At 39.4% G+C, this 20,593-nt stretch overlaps 1 protein-coding gene across 1 annotated transcript in view; it reads right to left on the minus strand.

Annotated features, from left to right (window-relative positions):
* The window catches only part of LOC131667528 (troponin C, isoallergen Bla g 6.0101-like), a 540,200-nt gene that overhangs the window by 214,625 nt on the left and 304,982 nt on the right, over positions 1 to 20,593 (minus strand). The window lies entirely within an intron of this gene.

Consider the following 20,593-nt stretch of genomic DNA (forward strand, 5'->3'; position numbering starts at 1 on the left):
ATATGACGTTTGTTCTGATTTTTCGATAAGCCACCAAGAGCGGCCCTGTTCTTTCGACATCATCAAGATTGCTTATAGCTGATTCGTGATAATATGGTTCAGAACTCAGTAAGTCATTTCTCAACAACCTGTGAAACTTCACGTAGAAAATTTTGACGTCATCCTGCGTGAGTACAAGCAACCAAAGCGTCACGGAAATTTACTGCCGAATAGCATCAGAGCTATTTTTTGTGGTCCATCCAACTGTGGCAAGAACAACAGTCTTTTGTCGCTTATCACTCACCCAATGGCGTTAGATTCGAAAATTTTTACGTGTACCCGAAATCTCTCGATCAGACAAAGTATAAATTATTGGAAGGGATGTTAAAGCCGATAGACGGAGTGAAGTATTTTTCGTTCAAGGAGCACGAATCCGTGATCGATCACGAGCATGCACTGCCTAATTCAATTATGATGTTCCACGATATCGCCTGTGAGAAACAAGACAATGTACGAGCTTTCTTTTGTATGGGCAGACATAGGAGCGTCGACTGTTTCTATCTCTCGCAAACGTATGCGCATATTCCTAAGCATCTCGTGAGAGATAACGTCAATTTATTGGCAATTTTTCTACAAGACGAAGCAAATATGAAACATATATACGACGATCATGTGAATTCAGATATGACTTACAATCAATTTAAAGAACTTTGTGCAAAATGCTGGTTGAATGATAAATATGGGTTTTTAGTGATCGACAAAGACAGAGCTATAAACTGTGGAAGATATCGAAATGGTTTTGATTGTTTTGTTATAAATATATCACGATAATAATGTAGAATACAGTCTCTCGACATTCGGTCAAGCTTTAACATGACTGATTATCAACGGGAAAAACATGTGCTTTCTCAACTCGTAAAAGTCCAAGACGCAATAAGACAAAAATATAGTTTATTGAAGCATAGCCGAGACTATACCGACGAAGTCTTGAATAAGACATTCAAACCAATAGTCGATCCTCATAAAGCCATAATAAGCGAAGTAAGTCCAATCAAAAATTTAATAAGTGAGGAGGGAAAAAAGATCTTCCCTCGAAACTCCTGTTACAGATAAAAGCCGAAATTTCCAAACAAAAAAAAATCAATTATTCTGCTGATAACGTCGAGAAGTATTACACCACTTAGTCTAGTGGCGAAGATAGCGATGCTACTGTCACGCACAATACTACACAGTTTTATAACAGTTTATCCGACGAGCCGAGCGAGGTTGAGCATTTAGTTGGCGACAAGTACACGAATGCATTGGATAAGAGTGATTCGAATTTTGTGGACTTGATTTACGGAGTACGTAAAGAACGAAATGGATCTTACACGCTTGGTAAATTTACGGTGATTTTTGACAAAATAACGTAGACGTTGATGGTTTCAATTATTCAAAAACACAGGGTTTAATGGAGTTACTGGTTGCAAAGCAACCTGGTCAAAGTTTAATCACTTCCAATGATCTCAAGGGCTACAAAGAAATCTTGGAGATATCTAATATTCATAGGAATAAAAATAATCCAAACGAGGTTATACGAGAGCACAATAGTAATAAATTCAATAACATAATTGATCCGTTATTTCGTTTGACTAAAAAAAAATGCAAAAGGAGGCGAGGGGCTCCTACAGACGACTGGTACGTCTTTGCCTATCTACAAGGTTGCGCGAAACAATACTTCTATGGATTTCGTATACTGGGATGATCCGAATGAGCTCGTTGATCGTCTTCGATTGTTAGTGGCTGAGCAATCAGCTTGTAACAATAATCACATCAACGAAATTCATTCGATAATCGAAGAATTACGCGAGGGTGGATATATACAGGGTGTCCAAAAAGTTCCGAGACACCCCAGTAAGTCCTGAGATATAACTATTTCCGAGGAGATTAAGGTCATTCCTTTAGTAACTTTGAACGAGGAATCCAGTGGTGACCTTGGTTTTGACCTTGAGCTTGAACTTCAAGGTCATTTCAAGGTCAACTTTTTTTTTCAAATGGGAACCCCTATTTTTGACAACGGCAATCGAAAGAGCGGAAAATTTTACGTCCAAAACTGTATTTTAAAATTTTTTTTCATGGCCTTGAGAAGGTCGATTTAAGGTCAAATGTTTGAAAAACTGCCTAAAAGCGTTTTTTTAAAAATTTTTAAGATATCGAAAAATGACCTCTACAAAATTTGTTCAGACCAGAGTGGGCCACCCAAGGCACCAAAAACCTTTGACCGTTAACCTCATTTTGAAGCTCATTTCAAGGTCGAAGTGTTTTTTGTAACGGAAACCCCTATTTTTGACCCCGGATTCGCACATAGCGCGAAATCAGAAAGAAACATTCAAAACGCAGTGAGTGGAAAAAACTTATCCGGCAAAAAAACTGTACCTATGTCTCTGCTTGCTCCTCATTTAAAACAACTTGACTTTCGGTTTGGATAACCTGTTACTTTATTATTCAAACAATCAAAGGTGACCTTGAAATAACCTTAAAATGATCTTGAAGGTCAAAGATAAGGTCACTGTAACATGCTCCCAGTAGAATTTAATAAATTTAGCCCGAAACATTTTGTAAATGTTTCGCGAATAATATTGGATCTGAATTTCACATGACCTTAGCGATGAACGTCGTGGATCAATCGAAACTCAACATAATACCTTATCCAAACGTCGGATTTCGCGCTATGTGCGAATCCGGTGTCAAAAAGAGGGGTTTCCATTACAAAAAACACTTCGACCTTGAAATGACCTTCAAAATGAGGTTAAAGGTCAAAGGTTTTTGGTGCATTGAGTGGCCCATTTTGTTCTGAACAAATTTTCTAGAGGTCATTTTTCGATATCTTAAAAATTAAAAAAAAAACGCTTTTAGACAATTTTTCAAGCATTTGACCTTAAATCGACCTTCTCAAGGCCATGAAAAAAAATTTTAAAATACCGTTTTGAACGTAAAATTTCCCGCTCTTTCGATTGCCGTTGTCAAAAATAGGGGTTCCCATTTGAAAAAAAAAGTTGACCTTGAAATGACCTTGAAGTTCAAGCTCAAGGTCAAAACCAAGGTCACCACTGGATTCCTCGTTCAAAGTTACTAAAGGAATGACCTTAATCTCCTCGGAAATAGTTATATCTCAGGACTTACTGGGGTGTCTCGGAACTTTTTGGACACCCTGTATACTAAGAGCACACCTATCGTTCGAGCATTATCAAAATGAACGTCGACATAATCGGACGTAAATATAAAGAGCAAGGAGGTCTTCGCGGTCCGCCCGGTATTGGGTTCAAGCCCACGGGGGAGTACCATTACGATCTAGAGAATAGAAGATTTGAAAATCTTTCTCCTCTGCGGCAGGCTAAAGACGCTATAAATTGGGAAACTGCGGAAAACATAGTTCAGATGGCAATCAAATCTACGAGAAACATGATCGCACGATTTAGGAGTGATCTTGAGGATTCGGATGCAATTATCAAAGAGGAATTACCACGAATGAAGTCAAGTGTTGAAAATTTAGAAAACAGTCGATTAGATGGAAGCGGTGGTAGAGGCGTTACGCAAACCAATGAGACGTAATTATCCAAGACGAAAGTACGACGTTCTAGGTATCAATAAGACGTGGCAAGCCGATCTCGTCGATATGCAGGCCTATTCTAGACAAAATTGCGGCTACAATTGGCTTCTGACGATAATTGATAATTTTTCCAAGCACGAGTGCACTGTGCCAGTGAAAGGAAAGTCGGTCGTGATGTGATAGTGGCCATGAAATTTATTTTAGCGAAAGGTAGACGGCCAAAGAATCTTCATACGGATAGAGGCACGGAATTCTACATTGCAGATTTTCAAGCTCTCGTAAAAAAATATAATATCAATCTGTACTCTACCAATAGTTCGCTCAAAGCTTCGATATGCGAACGATTTAATCGCACATTGAGCAACGCTATGTTTAAAAAGTTTAGTCTACGTGGGAACTACAAATGGTTCGACGTACTATCGGAGCTCACAGCTACTTACAATAATCGCAAACACAAAACTATTGGTATGAAACCTATATAAGTTACAGCGGCGAATCAAGTTCAAGTATTAAAAAAATTTATATAATACGTTGGAAGAAGAAAAAGAAGAAAGCCAAAGTTCAAAGTTGGCGTCAAACTCAGAGTGAGTAAAGCGAAGCAAATATTTGAAAAAGGATATACACCAAATTGGTTAACGGAAATATTTACAATTGTGCGCGTGGCACCAAGAAATCCAACTACTTATCATTTAAAGATTATCAAAATAAGCCTATCCTAGGTGGCTTCTACGAACAGGAACTTCAGAAAACCAAATATCCCGACATCTATCTAGTAGAAAAGGTTATTAAGAGGTGTGGTAATCAAGTTTTCGTAAAGTAGTTAGGATTTGATGATTCGCACAATAGTTGGATAAATAGAACCGAATTGTAGAGAAAACTATGTAGATTGAAGAATTAATAAATAAACACACACACACACATATTTTGATTTGAAAAAATATAAAGAAAGTTTATTTTCTTCTTTTTTTTTGTTATGCGTACATTGATATACATATATATTTATGCAGTAGTAAATTCTATACAACCATCACCCTTATGAGTGAGAAATAATAATTTATGTTTATTAACGTAATCTGCCATATCGCTGAGCAGCTTTTCATTCACGATCAGTGCACTTGATACCTCGTTTGGTAGAAACAGCTGAAACTCATCGTCCACTTCGACTACGATTTTTGCACCGAATCGTGTTTCAACTTGTTTGAGTCTGGTGATCATATACTTGGATTCTGCCTCAAATTTACGAATCTTCTTAGTGGGTTTGAATTGATGATAAGCTATATTATTCAGCTGCGCGTGATCCATCTGTAGAAAAACAATGATATTTAAACTCAGTTGACTTCAAACAAAACACCCACACACACACACAAAATCACAATTACCTCGAGTAATTTTAATCACGGAAATTTTCTTTTTTTTCTAATTTTATCGATAAACCGAGCTTCCAGTAACTTTCTTTTCCTTGGACCAAGTTGACTAAGAATGAAATTAGAAGACTGCAGCTGCTGCTACTGCTCACTATCCCCTCCCTTTTCACCAATGGAATGTCGTAATGACCCCATGAAAACGTATCGGTGGTTCCGGGTGGCAAGAAGCGTTTATCGTCGTGCACGCTGAGCGCGATCTTTGTTTGTATCTCGCTGTACAACGGATGATGACGTGATCTGATGGACTTTTGTTGTCGGCTCAGAATCACATTTTCTCGGAGACATTTGACGTAGTCCGCGAACGTACTCGTAGCATTCAACACCGAATTCTTGATTCCCTTTACCTTCTTTATTGGATTTTTATTCTGAACTCTGAGCTGTACATTTAACTTCTGACTCCAACAAACTCGAGCATGAACATTCCAGCATTCTCTTCTTTCATCTTACCCACCACTTTCTTATTGACTCTTGGAATATTGAACTCATTTGGTTCTAGAAAATCCGATGTATCGAATTCGTGAATGTCTCGACGCATGACATCGTACATGTCTACATTGGTGATATCGTACACCAGACTGTCCGTGTCGGTGTACAGAAGCTTACAACGCTCCTCACCTACGGCACCGCTTATGTAGTCGTAAAGGAATCGATACACGAGAGTCTTGGACAAGTCGAGAACAGCGAGACCTATGTAAATGGGTTTTCTCCCTGTGATTTCCGTCCGCAACAATTCAATCGTTACCAGTTTGTCGTTGAAATTATTACTACTGTGGAAATTTTCTCGAGCTATCAGAGCTTCGGCACCGTATCGTCCCTCCCACTTGTTCACCAACTTAACATCGATGCGTTTCTTCTCGTTTTCCATGGTCTTGCCATACACTGCATTGTTGAACAGTTTGTACAGCATTTTTTCGAATTCGTTTGCCGCTTATTTACGCAACTCGCTCTTTAAATCGATGTACGTCTTGAGCCATGGGCTCTGATTAAATTTCAAAGTCCGATGTATCTTCGCCAGGTGCAAGCCATGCCTTATTGCTTGTTTCAGAGCTCTGTGGTGGATTACGTAACCCTCCTTATCATCGAGAGTCGTCATGAGCTTTTTCTGTTTGGATTCCGGAGCGGCTTTGTGCTACGGCCAAAATGGCATATCTCTGTGCACATCGTGAATTTCTTTTGGATACTCCAAATTCACCTCGAGTATGTAACCGAAGGCTGAATCATCGGGAATATCGAAAGAAAAGTTGGCGTCAATGTCGCACCATTCGAAATCACCGAGTGGAAGAGGCTCGGTCATACTCCAGCCGTAAATGTTATTGATATTGAAATACATCAAATAGTTGTCATTTCTCTGCGAATCGTAGTCGTCGCCAATGTATGGATTGTTCGTGGCAGCGTATCTGTTGCAACACTCGCTGATTCCACCTTGAATGCCGCGCTCGATAAACATAAGCATGTCGATATCCGTCATCCTTCAATCCGGGTGTCATATAGTAGTGGGCCGGATTAAAACGATACACCGTTCCACACTCGGCTTTGAAGTTTTCAAAAACTTCGGCCAACAAGAGAACGTCCGTCTAGAGATACAAATCCGAATAGTTGCCGAGATCGGTGATGTCGAACGTTCTCCAAACATTCTCCGCGTGACTGTTCTCCTCGTCACTGATATACGAATCGTACAAACTGCTGTAAAAATCTAGCTTTCGTGGAAGCGTCGTCTCCTCGAGTTTTGTAAAATACGATACATAGTTATACAGATATGGGTAATTCTTGGCTATTTCGATTGACTTGTAACCCTTAGATTACGGATTTTTTTTTAATTTGGCACAATTGTTGTACACATAAAACTGAAATTTTTCCCAAATTTTGGAGACGATACATTAATTATATCAAAAGTTATTAGCAATTAAAGAAAAATGATAAAAAATTTTCAAACGGCTATATTTTAAAAACTAATAAAGATATCGAAGTCGGATTTTTTTCAAAATACTTATAATGCCTTAAAATTTCGAAATAATTACAACAATAAAAATTTTTTTTCGAAAGTTATTAACTTTTTGTTTAAACAATTGCTAATACTACTGTGGGCAAAAAGTAAGGTGAATTTGTTTGTAAAATGAAAAATCTTTATTTATTCTTCTACATCAATGTCATCCCCTTCGAAGTAATCCCCTCCCGATAAAATACACTTATGCCAACGTTTTTTCCAATCCTCGAAACATGCCAAATAGTCCCTTTCCGGTATAGCCATCAGCGCCTTCTTCGATTCAGCTCTTATCTCCTCAATCGACTCGAAACGCGTTCCCCGGAGTGGTCTCTTGAGTTTTGGGAATAGCCAGAAGTCACACGGAGCCAAATCAGGCGAATAGGGTGGTTGCGGAACGATATGCGTCGAATTTTTGGCGAAATGGTCACGAAGAACGAGTGCAGTGTGAGATGGTGCATTATCGTGATGCAAAAACCAAGAGTTGTTGGCCTATAATTCTGGTCTTTTTAGACGAATTGCTTCACGCAAACGACGCATAACGCTCAAATAATATTCCTTATTAACAGTTTGGCCGGGTGGAAGGAATTCATAGTGCACCACACCACGAAAATCGAAGAAAACTGTCATCATGACCTTGATTTTTGAACGACTTTGACGTGCTCTTTTCGGTCTGGCCTCGCCTTTAGCACGATATTCGCTTGATTGGTCGGTTGTTTCAGGGTCGTAAGCATAAATCCAAGTCTCATCTCCCGTAATCATGCATTTGAGCTTGTCCTGATAGTCAGAAAGCATTGTTTCACTCACATCAACGCGGCGACTTTTTTGCAAGAAATTGAGCGTTTTCGGTACCAAACGAGATTTGACTTTTCGTAGGCCCAAATGGTCTTTCAAAATTGTTTTCACAGATCCTTCTGATATTCCGATCATATCAGTAAGGTCTCTAACAGTCAACCGACGATTTTCGAGCATTAATTCCTTCACTTTATTGACGTGTTGGTCATCTGTTGACATCGATGGTCGTCCGGAGCGCTCCAAGTCATCAACACGTTCTCGACCCTCATTGAAGTCTTTGTACCACTTATAAACATTTTTCTGCGACATGGTAGAATCACCAAAGGCCTTCCGCAACATCCTCAACGTTTCCGCAGCCGAAACTTCATTCCGCAAACAAAATTTGATGGCACTTCTTTGCTCAATTAAATCAGACATTGTAAAAATCGAAACATGCACTCTTGGTCGTTTGGTAAAAACAAGCGTAAATATATTACTGATGATGACATTGACATGAAATTTGTCCCAGATGTCATTCGTAGTCCTACCAACTCAAGAAAAAAAGAACTAGCCCGAAATGTTAAGCCCGCGAAGTTTAAATTGAAAATTCACCTTACTTTTTGCCCACAGTAGTATCTCAAAAAGTATATTTTTTTTTTGAAAAATTCTTGTTTCTACGTATTCCTGAGAATTTTTGCTATAGAAATCAATCATAAAATTCAAATAAAATTCAATTAATATCGGAAAGCGTAGCCCTATTCAAAAGAAGATGCCTCAGCTTAAGACCACGAAGACGTCCCGCTGACTCCGAAGACGCTTTACAGCACGATACCTCTCGGCTATTTCTTGGGCCTTTATTTGGTCTTAATAGGTTTAGATGTATTAGATTACAATTAGATGTATTAGATGTTTATATATATAAACTGCCGATAGTTTGAAGGTTAATAGGGCGATTTATGACTTATTTATGATTCATTTAACATATTCTATTTCTAAAAATATTTTATTTTCATGAATAATTGAGTAATTACATAATGCTTAAATAACTTTCAAATACACAGAAGAGTAACTGCTTGATCGAGTTTTTTCTAAGAAAACCAAATAAAGGCCCAAAAGACATTCAAGAGGTTATTTACTGTGAGGGGACCTCGGGTGCCGTTGCGACCGGACACCGAGGCATCTTCTTTTGATTAGGGCTACGCTTTCCGATATGTCGGGCCCTTGAATTTTATGATTGATTTCGATAGCAAAAATCCTCAGGAATACGTAGAAGCAAGAATTTTTCAAAAAAAAAAATATACTTTTTGAGATATTAGCAATTGTTTAAACAAAAAGTTAATAACTTTCGAAAAAAAATTTTTATTGTTTATTGTTGTAATTATTTCGAAAGTTCAAGGTATTATAAGTAATTTGGGAAAAATCCGATTCGGTATCTTTATTAGTTTTTTAGATTAAAGCTAAAGTACCTTTCGACCGTGAGTCCGCTGGAGCGCTACCGCAGTCTTACGCCGAGGCGTCTTCTTTTGATTAGGGCTATGCTTTCCGATATGTCGGGTCCTTGAATTTTATGATTAATTTCGATAGCAAAAATCCTCAGGAATACGTTGGAGCAAGAATTTTTCAAAAAAAATATATACTTTTTGAGATATTAGCAATTGTTTAAACAAAAAGTTAATAACTTTCGAAAAAAAATTTTTATTGTTTATTGTTGTAATTATTTCGAAATTTTAAGGCATTATAAGTATTTTGAAAAAAATCCGACTTCGATATCTTTATTAGTTTTTAAAATATAGCCGTTTGAAAATTTTTTATCTTTTTTCTTTAATTGTTAATAACTTTTGATATAATTAATGTATCGTCTCCAAAATTTGGGAAAAATCTCAGTTTTATGTGTACAACAATTGTGCCAAATTAAAAAAAAATCCGTAACCTAAGGGTTACAAGTCAATCGAAATAACCAAGAATTACCCATATACACCTTTTCTCTTCAGTAGGGCAATCTGCGGCAGTGTGTATCCGTCATCTTGCTGAGAATTTCGCTCTAGAATATCGTGTTTTTCCAAGTACGACGATAGTTTGTCGAGTGAAGAAGCCATAAATCAAAACAAATCGACGAAACGCAGTTTTATATCGGTACCTACCACGTACTTCATAAAAGATGTGTACGAGTATTTTTCCTTGGTTTGAGGAATGAAGCTCACTTGACCAGGAAATTCGTTCGCGATTTCCCGGATAAATAGATGCGCATCGTATCCACTGAGATTGTGAAAAAAAACGGGTATAGTTCTCGATTCTTGATAAGCAATATTACACCTGCTGTGAGCAACTCCACGATACTTTTCCGTAAAGTGACAATAAATCGCTTATTTTTATGTATTTTTTCTTGACAAAAGGCCTATTGCATATATGATATAGCTTAGCAAAATGAAAGATAAATGTCTCTTTGAAACATTAAATTTTCCATAGGCTGTGGGCTTCTGTACAACTTCTGTAGATCCTTGGCCAAATCGTGAAGATTGCGAACGAATCACTTGGCCGGACCAACGTCATTAACGGTTTTCTGTCTGTAGCTTCGATAACACGAAAGAGAGTCATCGTAGCTACGAGGGTGGTCCGATAAGTACTTAGCCTACAAAAGAAAAACGAAAATTTTGGAAAAGTGGCGTTTAATTTTTCAACATAGTGTCCTTTTAATTCGATACACTTAGCCCAGCGATGCTCCAACTTATTTAACCCGTCTGAAAAATACGTTTCCTTGAAGTCTGAAAAGTAGGCTTCCGTGGCAGCGATTACCTCCTCATTCGACTCAAATTTCTGCCCGACGAGTGACTTTTTCAAGTTTGGAAACAAAAAGAAGTCGCACGGAGTTAAATCTGGAGAATACGGTGGATGGGGCAGCAGTTCGTAGCCTAATTCGACCAATTTGGCCATGGCGACGGCGGAGGTGTGAGCCGGTGCGTTGTCATGGTGGAAGAGCACTTTTTTCTTCGCCACATGGGGCCGTTTTTTCTGCAATTCGACGTTGAATCGGCCCGATAATTCGGCATAGTACAGCCCTGTTACCGTTTTGCCCCTCTCCAGGTAGTCGATGTAGATCACACCTTGTGATTCCCAGAAAACGGTGGCCATCACCTTTCCGGCCGATGGGGCAGTCTTCGCCTTCTTCAGAGCACTTTCGCCAGGTAAAGCCCCTTGTTTCGACTGTTCCTTAGTCTCTGGTGTATACCAGTGGATCCATGTTTCGTCGACTGTCACGAAACGACGCAGAAACTCCTTCGGGTTGCGCTTAAACAGCGTCAGACATTGCTCTGAAGTTATCTCACGGTTGCGCTTGTTGTCCGGAGTGAGCAAACGCGGCACCCATCGCGCCGACAGCTTTCTCATGCCCAAAATTTCATGCAGGACACGACCCACGCGGTCTTTTGAGATGCCTACGATCTTAGCTATCTCGCGCACCTTCAATTATCGATCTACCAATACGAGATCGTGAATTTGTGTCACGTTATCCTCCGTGGTGCCGTTTTCGGAGCACCTGGACGTGGCTCTTCAAAAATCGACGTGCGACCACGTTGAAACTCGTTAAACCAATTTTTGACGGTTGCCATCGAAGGAGAAGAGTCACCATACACAGCATCCAAGCGCTTTTTGATTTCGCTGCGCGATTTCCCTCCCAAAAACACGAATCGAATCACCGACCGATACTGCTCTTTTTCCATTTTTCAAAATCAACGGACACAATTGCTTTCACACGCTGTCAAAAATAAACTTCAACTGACTGAAATCTTGACAGTAACCATCGAGAAGGTTGTACTACGTGATATAATATTTCTTTTACGAGAGTGGCGCCATCGAGCGGTGAGGCTAAGTACTTATCGGACCCCCCACGTACACTTGACGAAAAAACCAACACTGTATGGTTTGTGACGTTGATAGATCCGTTCGTCGTTGGACACCACTTCCAAGAGACTCTCAAAATCGGCGTACACAACGAACGGTACCGCACACTCATTTTTAAAGTTTTCAAATTGTAAATATTTATCCTTCCCACTGGGAAGCACAATTTTACACATATTCACATTTTTACAGTCGATCTCATGCGTTTTCAATTTCTGTTCAGTTAGAAAATAGTGAAAACAACGATTACATATGTACAATTTGCATTTGCGAAATGACAACTGCCGATACATCAATCGAGATAAGTCTTTTATGCAAACATAGTGCACTTTGTAGGTTTACCGGGACGTTCTATTTGCTCTTCGCTTACATCGACATTAATGTCGATACAAAAAAGCACAATACAAAAAAAGTGTTATTAAACAATTTAGTTGAATTTTTGTAGGCTTGTCCGGAATTACACCAGAAAAAAGAATGGAAATAACATATTATCCCACAAAATGGAAAATGACACTTCTCATGAAGGCTTTAAATACATGAAGTCGACTTTGAAAATCAACCTGAAGTTTAAGCTCAAGGTCACTGTTGTTTGACCCTACGATTTTTTTGGGATATTGGGCTTATTGAATTATTGGGGTTATCGGGTTATTGGATTATTCGGTTATTTGGGTTATTACAATTAACCTTACTCTTGCCCGATCATCCCTGTGCATAGATGAAGAAAATCATAAATTTGACCCCTATATGACCTTACGCGAGGGGGGGGGGTTACCCGCATCCCACACAATACGTTATCTGAACGTAGAATTTTCCGCTCTTTCCGAATCCGGGATCAAAAATATAAGTTCTTATTCAAAAAATGACTTTGACTTTCAAATGACCTTGAAATTGAATCTCAAGGTCAAATCGGATTGCACAGAAAGGTTGCCCCCATTGTCCCAAACAACTGTTGTCTAAACAATTTTTTTGTACAACGCCAACCGTCGAAAATTTGGGGGTGGTTCCTTTAAAATGGGACACCCTGTATATACAGGGTGTCTCAGACCACCCGTCCACCCCCCAAAGTGTGCCGAAAAAGTTTTTTTTTTCAAAAATTGATAACGTAATTATATATAAATCGAGTACGCTCTATCGATTGGACGTAAAATCTACTTCCGGTTCCAACCGGAAATGGCCTATTCAGACCGGAAGTGCATGAAAATCCATTTTTTTAAATGGAACATGCATACTTTTTTTCAAATTCAGATTCTACGGTAAAAAATACGAAAATTTCATAAGAAGAATTTTTTGAAAAAAGTTGATATTTGACCTCTAATTGACGTCTGAAGTCTGTAATCCACCAGTTCGTACTGAAACTGCGAATATGCACGTTTTAACAATGGAATAGGATAATGTGGCTCCTCTAAGAGGTTTTCGGGGTCGCTGAGTCAGAATCCAAGGTGAGTTTGATCTTATCAGGTCATTTTGAGGTCAATTCAAGGTCATTCAGAGGTAAAACAAAAAAAATATTAGATTTATCAAGAATGAAGTACTTTTAAAATTTTAGCCTTAATATTACAAAAATATGAATCTCGTCGTTTTTTCATTTATTCTTGTTATTATTAATCTATGTATTTACATAGCATACTTTTTAGCGAGATAAAAATCTTTATTCTCAAAACGTAATAGATTTCGTTGCAGTAGCAACATTTGTTTATAATAACATAAATAATGATAATTTGTTTTATTAGAACCTAACATAATGAAAATTTTTATAACAAAATTAGATTTTATCTTCTATTGTTCTGTAAATAAAATTTTTTTATGAATAACGCTGAAATAACTGTGCGAAAATAGACGGTGAAGATTTAACAAAAACTTTAATGTTCAAAATGCGCTCCGCCTTGAAAAATACATGCTTGAACTCTTCTTTGTAAATTATCAACAGCTCTTCTAATTTCTGCTGCCTGCTGCGACCGAATTGCATCCGTGATTCTATTCTATTCTACTCGTGATTCTAACGAAATCTATTATGTTTTGAGAATAAAGAATTTTATCTCGCTAAACTAATTTGTTTTGGAATTTTATTTCCCCTAATTTCATAAAAGTATGCTATGTAAATACATAGATTAATAATAACAAGAATAAATGAAAAAACGACGAGATTCATATTTTTGTAATATTAAGGCTAAAATTTTAAAAGTACTTCATTCTTGATAAATCTAATATTTTTTTTTGTTTTACCTCTGAATGACCTTGAATTGACTTCAAAATGACCTGATAAGATCAAACTCACCTTGGATTCGGACTCAGCGACCCCGAAAACCTCTTAGAGGAGCCAAATTATCCTATTCCATTGTTAAAACGTGCATATTCGCAGCTTGAGTACGAACTGGTGGATTACAGACTTCAGACGTCAATTAGAGGTCAAATATAAACTTTTTTCAAAAAATTCTTCTTATGAAATTTTCGTATTTTTTACCGTAGAATCTGAATTTGAAAAAAAGTATGCATGTTCCATTTAAAAAAATGGATTTTCATGCACTTCCGGTCTGAATAGGCCATTTCCGGTTGGAACCGGAAGTAGATTTTACGTCCAATCGATAGAGCGTACTCGATTTATATATAATTACGTTATCAATTTTTGAAAAAAAAAACTTTTTCGGCACACTTTGGGGGGTGGACGGGTGGTCTGAGACACCCTGTATATATATATATATATATATATATATATATATATATATATATATATATATATATATATATATAAGAAACAAAAATAAATCATATTTCTAAAATTTTCAATTAACTTGAACAGATTTTTTTGTATCAAAATAAAATTTAACATCAAAATACAAAATAGTATATGAAAAGAGAAAAAAAGTATACACTTTTTAAAAATAATAGGCACTTTATTAAAACAAAAAAGAACAAATTTACGCAAAATAAGCACGCAAAATAATGAACACGCTTGGTAATAGTTCGACGGCATATTGGACAATCGTCAATTCTTGATGCACATTCCATGCATACAGCGATATGTCCACAAGGTAAAAATAGTACAGCAATCCTAGCATCTAAACATATCTTACATCTGGAGATTTCAAGTTGACGCAAAATATTGCCTATATCTCGCTGCGACTGTTCAACCCTTTCGCGAATTTTATTTATTTTTTCATTTTGTTTATCAAAACTTTTCTTATAACCGCGTACAAATTTTTCGCAAGCAGATACCATATCAGCAGTTGCATTTGATATGGTTTTCGAAGCACATTTCTCCGTCAAATGTAAAGCATAAAAAGCTTTGTAACAAGGCTCTTTATTGATGATAACACAGGCTCGTCTGTACTCGAATGTGGGTTGACAGTAGGTGGGCTAGTCGTTGCACACACTGGCTTTTCACACGTTGTTGCTGCCCGATACTTGAGCTTATACCGTCCACAAACATATTTACTTTTTCGAGGAGGTACCGGTACGGGGCTCGATCCGATCGGTACATTGCCGCAACTTCTGCTGCGAATGAAAACGCAACCGCCATCCCAGCGCTGATATTCCGTCACAGGGTCGTCACCTTCTTCCCAACGACTGATTTCCAGAGTACATTCAAAACAGCGCACTCGATCAAGCTGCCTCGTATAATAAAAGCCGGGCGCAGCAAGATCTGCTGGTCGTACATGTGCTCATGTCCATTGAGACGTGAAGCTATCCAGCCTCGCTTACTCAAATCTGCACACATAAAAAAAAATAAAAAAAATATATAAAGTATGTTCTATAAACAATAAAAAAAATAGTTACCTATAGTTAATCTTGTTGGAACTCATTGTAGAATGCTCGTATCACCTTTTTATTTTTCACACTTTACACTAGTTCATGCTCGATGTGAATGCGACTGCCGATGAGATGCAGTTTATTTTTATAGCGGACGATTGAGATTTCCCCCCTCCATCCTCCATTAAAAAAATTCCATACATGCCATATGTGCCATACATTCCATTCATTCCATAAATGCCATACATTCCACAAAAAAATTCATTTAATTTGTTATGAATTACGTATACATACACGTGCGCGCACGCGTGCACTGTCACATAGACGCACTGATTTTAGAGACATTTTTTTTATTGTTGTTATTTTTTTTAATAACGATTGTAACGGGGGAGGTTATCTGAAAAATGGAAAATTTATATAAGAACAAATTCCCACGATGCAGAGCAAACCGTCGCTCCGTTAAACACGTATGATAGTACGTCTATTCGCCTTAACGTCAGATGATTTATCCTAGTTGTCTTCTGTTAAACGGAGTTAAACTCACCTTAATCACGTGTCTTGTGACACTCGTTGAGTTTTAAGTGTGAGCGACTTTACTCCTAATCTTCTTAATCCCCTAGATGTAATTGGATTAAAACCTAAGCCTTTTTCAATTACTTAAGCTACTAGGAAAATAAATCATGAAAACGGCGAATAAATTTCACAGACTTTAATTAATAAAAATTACTACAGTCTTTGTAGGGCCGAAAGACTAACGCACGCGAATAGGATTTTACAATTAGTTATATTCGGTGAGAAAAAGAGAGAGAGAAGATTCGAATTATACCGCGAACTAACGCTCGACATGAATACAAAAATAACGCTAACACGATTAGACAAAATACCGAATGTATTTTGTATCGCTTATAATGACGGAAGGTGCACCTACCATGTGGTGCAATTACGGTGATCAGCTGTAATTGTTGATGCAAGAAATGTCAACTGCCGCTGCCCCTTGATTATCAGCTGCGCTGCCTCGAGGTCGCGCCCGCGCTTGTTCCTCCTCCCCCTTCTTAATGCTAATGAGGTGGAGAGCGGCGTGGACCACTCCTTCTACAGTGGGGCCCAAGTCCAACCCGATGAGGGCGGCTGCTGCCTGCTCGAACTGTTCGAGCGTGATCTGCATCCTGTAACAATCCCACACATCAGTATCCAGAATATTTTCCTCGGATATCGTAGGTGGGCGCCTGTCCGGCTGCCCAGGACTCTCGTCGCCGGGGTAGAAGGTGGGGTCCTTGGCGTCGGTCTCCCAGGTCCTTCATTTGCTGGGCCTCATGCATCCACGGTCGGCATTCTCGGCGGTCTATCCCTCTTCCTTTTCCCGACGATGGAAGGGGGAGCCCGTGTAATCTGTCGATGCTGTGTAGTGTGTGTGGTTAGCGCGTAATTGCGAGGCCTCCCTCGTGGGCGCTTCATCGCGTTAGTAGAAGAGGTGTTTATCGGGACTTGGTTGGGGAGATTGGGACGGGTGTGACAAGGTGAGCTCGGAGTTGTCGCGTCATTATTCCGGAGTGTGTTATCCGCAATGTCGGCGCGCCCGTTTCCGCGTGTCGTCGCGTCGCTTACATTAGGCGGGACGCTCGCCGCCTCGGTTCCCTCGGTGGAAGAGGGAACCGAGACAGACAGACAGACACAAGACCTCCCTTGACAAGAAGGTGTCGATGCTCGCATTGCCCTCTCCAGAGAACCTGAGTTTCCATCCTCGGACAATGCGACCAACGTCCCTTGTTGTCGACCACGGGTTTGATGTCTGTTGGGATGACCACGTGCTCGGCGGATGGTTGTCCACTTTAGCATTAACTCCACTGAGTTAATGCTGTCCACCTTCTCCGAAAGGGAGCGTCCGGCGGGGGGTCCTGCCGGTAGCCCCCATGGGCCTCTGTCCGGGTCCAGCTGGAGTGCTCTGGGATAGCCTGGTGTCGTAATGGTACGTGAAGGTGTCCTGGAATGCTACGCTCCTACGCGTGTTCTCTTGTTGCCTTGCTTCGTGGGAACTATTCGCATTGTCTTGCCGTATATCTCTGTTTTCGGCGTTTTCTAATGCGTTCATCCTGGCTGACAGGTCATCCAGTTGGTTCTTTACATTGAAGCAGTTGCTGTAAATTTGGTCTAACACTTTTGTTAGACTCGACACATTTACTCTTAGTGAGCCCAGCAATTCCAGTTTCTTCTCAATTTCTCTGGACCGGAAAATGAGGTCTTTTATCATCACCGCGAATGCAGGCGGGAGTTGGAACTGGCTGCCATCATCAGCCGTAATCGTAATAAATTTATTACTGTTCGTGTTCTCGCCGCCGTCCAGGACATTCGCGATGTTTATCGCGGATTTCTGTACTCGCGATATTACCTCCGCACTCTGCATCAGCTGGGCTAGTGGGTGTTCTCCCTCTTGCTCGGATGCTGTGTGTTCCGCGCATAGGGATACTATCAGGTCCGAGCGTAAGGCTGCCCTTTTTTCCGGATTGCTGGGCTGGTTGTCGACTTCCGCGAAATCCGTCGTGGAGTAGTCTCCAAGCAACCAGCTTTGCAGACGTCCAGCTCTCGATAGCTTGTTCCCGGTTGTTTTGAGCTCCAGGTGTTCAAGGTATTCGTCGATTTCCTCCTCCTGGAGCGTCAACACCCAGTTTTCTACTTCAGTTTGAGTGCGGTCCATTTTCTTCTGTTAGTTGTTTGCGGCTTGTTTCACGCGAAATTTACACGCTTATTACGCGTGGTGCGAGTGCGAGTGCTGTTTTAAAAAATCGTACGCAAGTAAAAAAATTTTATTGGCCGATACTAGGCTCGATCAAGGGCGGTTAATAATGTGTCTGCCGAAAGACTCTTCGCTCGTTATTGCGCAATAAAATAATCCTACCTATCAGGCGCACTAACTGTTTGTTAGCGCGGGTGTGTGAGTTAGTATCTAATATTATAACGAGCGTTGCGCGTAATCACCAATAAACGTAGCTAATAATATTTTTGAAAAAACATTTACGTTGAGACAACACGATGTCAAATAAAATTATCAAATTGAATTAATTTCGTTTGAAAGTTGCCGGTGTTAGTTTTCCCCGGGCCAACGGGTACAATATTATTGACTTGCGGCAACTTTCAAAATTTATTGGTGTTTACGCTTCTAAGAGTTGTTCGGTCGCACTCGCACGCGCTTACAGTTAATGTTTACAATTTTACGCCGCGGCAGGCCTTCGCAAGCTAACAGGCTATGTTTACTGTTGTGGCCTTCGATGTCAAGTGTACACAACAACACTTGATTGCCACCTAAGTCGCTGGTTGACTGAGTGCAAGGTCACTGTTAAGAACTGGTGTTTTGAACAATCAGAAACACAATAGGTTCTTTTACGTTGGGCGCCATGTAACGGGGTTGCTACCGTTTAATTATTGTTATTCGGGTGATCGCGTAGATAGATACGCGTAATCACCTATATCAAATAAGAAAGTCGGAGAGCAAGAGGGAACGGGTGTCAGTCAACCAACAAATCTACGGGAGTGGAACCGATACGGAATAAACACGTCGAAAGTACTGGTTAATATCACGAAAGAAAACTCTTTATTGTCCTCTCTGAATGTTACACTAGAATTGGTCCGCGTGTTTATGTTTACGGTGGCACTCGCACGACGACAACATACAGTGTCGGATCGCTCGCTGCTCTTTGTTAGCAGAGCTATTACATGCACGCTTCGCTTCACAAACGGAAAATTAGTTATCATGCATGCAATCAAGGTCGCGAGATTAAGCTGGCCAGCTTACCTTTATTCTGCAGACGCACGAAGACGAAGGGAACAATTCACACTGCGGGAAAGTCTGTCTGTTCTTTTTGTTGCGGATCGCGAATTCGCGAGCACGTGGTTTCGCTCTCGATGGCGAAACCTCACACACACACACTCTTGATGTCGCAGGTAACGATGCTCTTCAGCTGGCTCAGGTGTGCACGCCGTGTAGCTCGATGACAATTATCCTGGACTCTGGGACATGTATATGGGCAATTAGTTCGAGAGTCTCAACTTTTATGGCTTCCGCACCGGTAGCTGGTTCTCCACTGGTTCGTTTTCAATCGCTCACGTTCCGTATTCCGTTGTTACATTTTTCGTCTCCCGGTAAGTGCTGCCCCCGCAGGTAGCCATTAGGTTAGGCATTAGCGCTAATTTGACGTTTACCGTCACAAGACATATGATTTATAAAAAAACATTTTATTGTAATTGTTATCCTTGTATAATAAAAAAAATGCATTATATATAATCGTGAAAAGAATTATTTATACCTTTAAAAGTGAAATTTCCTCATTAAATAGAATGTACTATTAAAATATTATTATAGTTTCATGTAGCATACGAAAATACCTTTGAGATAGAAAAGATTTTTGTTACTATAAATTTAAGTGGAAATCGTGATTTTTTTCGTCTTATAAATTAATTTTTTTTTATAAATTACATAAAATGATTGAAAAATTATATGGGATTCTGTAACGGAGTGGTTATCCTACAAAGTGAGACATTTATTATCACACAAACTTCCACGATGCAGAGCTAACCAGTGCTGCGTTAAACACGTATAGTTATACTTGTATTAGCCTTAATGCTTATTACTTTCATTTCAGTGTCTTCTTTTCAATCGAGTTGAACTCACCTTAAGTCACTTGACTTGCGACACTCGATCTATCTTAGGTGTGAGTGACCTAATCCTTAGTTCGCCTAATCCCCTAGACGAAATCGAATTAAAACTTAAGCTTTTATAGATCTATTAACTATAAGGAAACGAAATGACGTAAACGGCGAATAAAATTAATAAAGTTTAATTAATAAAAACTACAGTCTTTTATGGGCCGAAAGACTAACGCAAGAGAAATAGGATTTACAATTATTGTTAATAATTCGGTGCGAGAGAGAGAATTCGAAAATTGCCGCGAAATCTAACGCTCGGCGCGAATACAAAAAATTACGCTCGCAATAGACAAAATGCTGTCGGAAGTATTTTGTCGCACAATAATAGGGAGGTACACCTATCCTGCGGTGCAATTACGGTGATCAGCCGTAATTGTTGAAGAATCAACGATGCTCCTCAAATAGATCAGCTGCACTGCCTCGCTCTCAAATCTGCTGTTGCTTTTGTTGCTGCTGCTGTAAATGCTGCTGCTGCTTCCTTGCTACACTCACGCACGTATCAAAATC

Source organism: Phymastichus coffea, unplaced genomic scaffold (genome assembly GCF_024137745.1).
Source record: "Phymastichus coffea isolate CEN01 unplaced genomic scaffold, Cenicafe_Pcof_1.1 PCOF00005, whole genome shotgun sequence".
Classification (NCBI taxonomy): Eukaryota; Metazoa; Arthropoda; class Insecta; order Hymenoptera; family Eulophidae; genus Phymastichus; species Phymastichus coffea.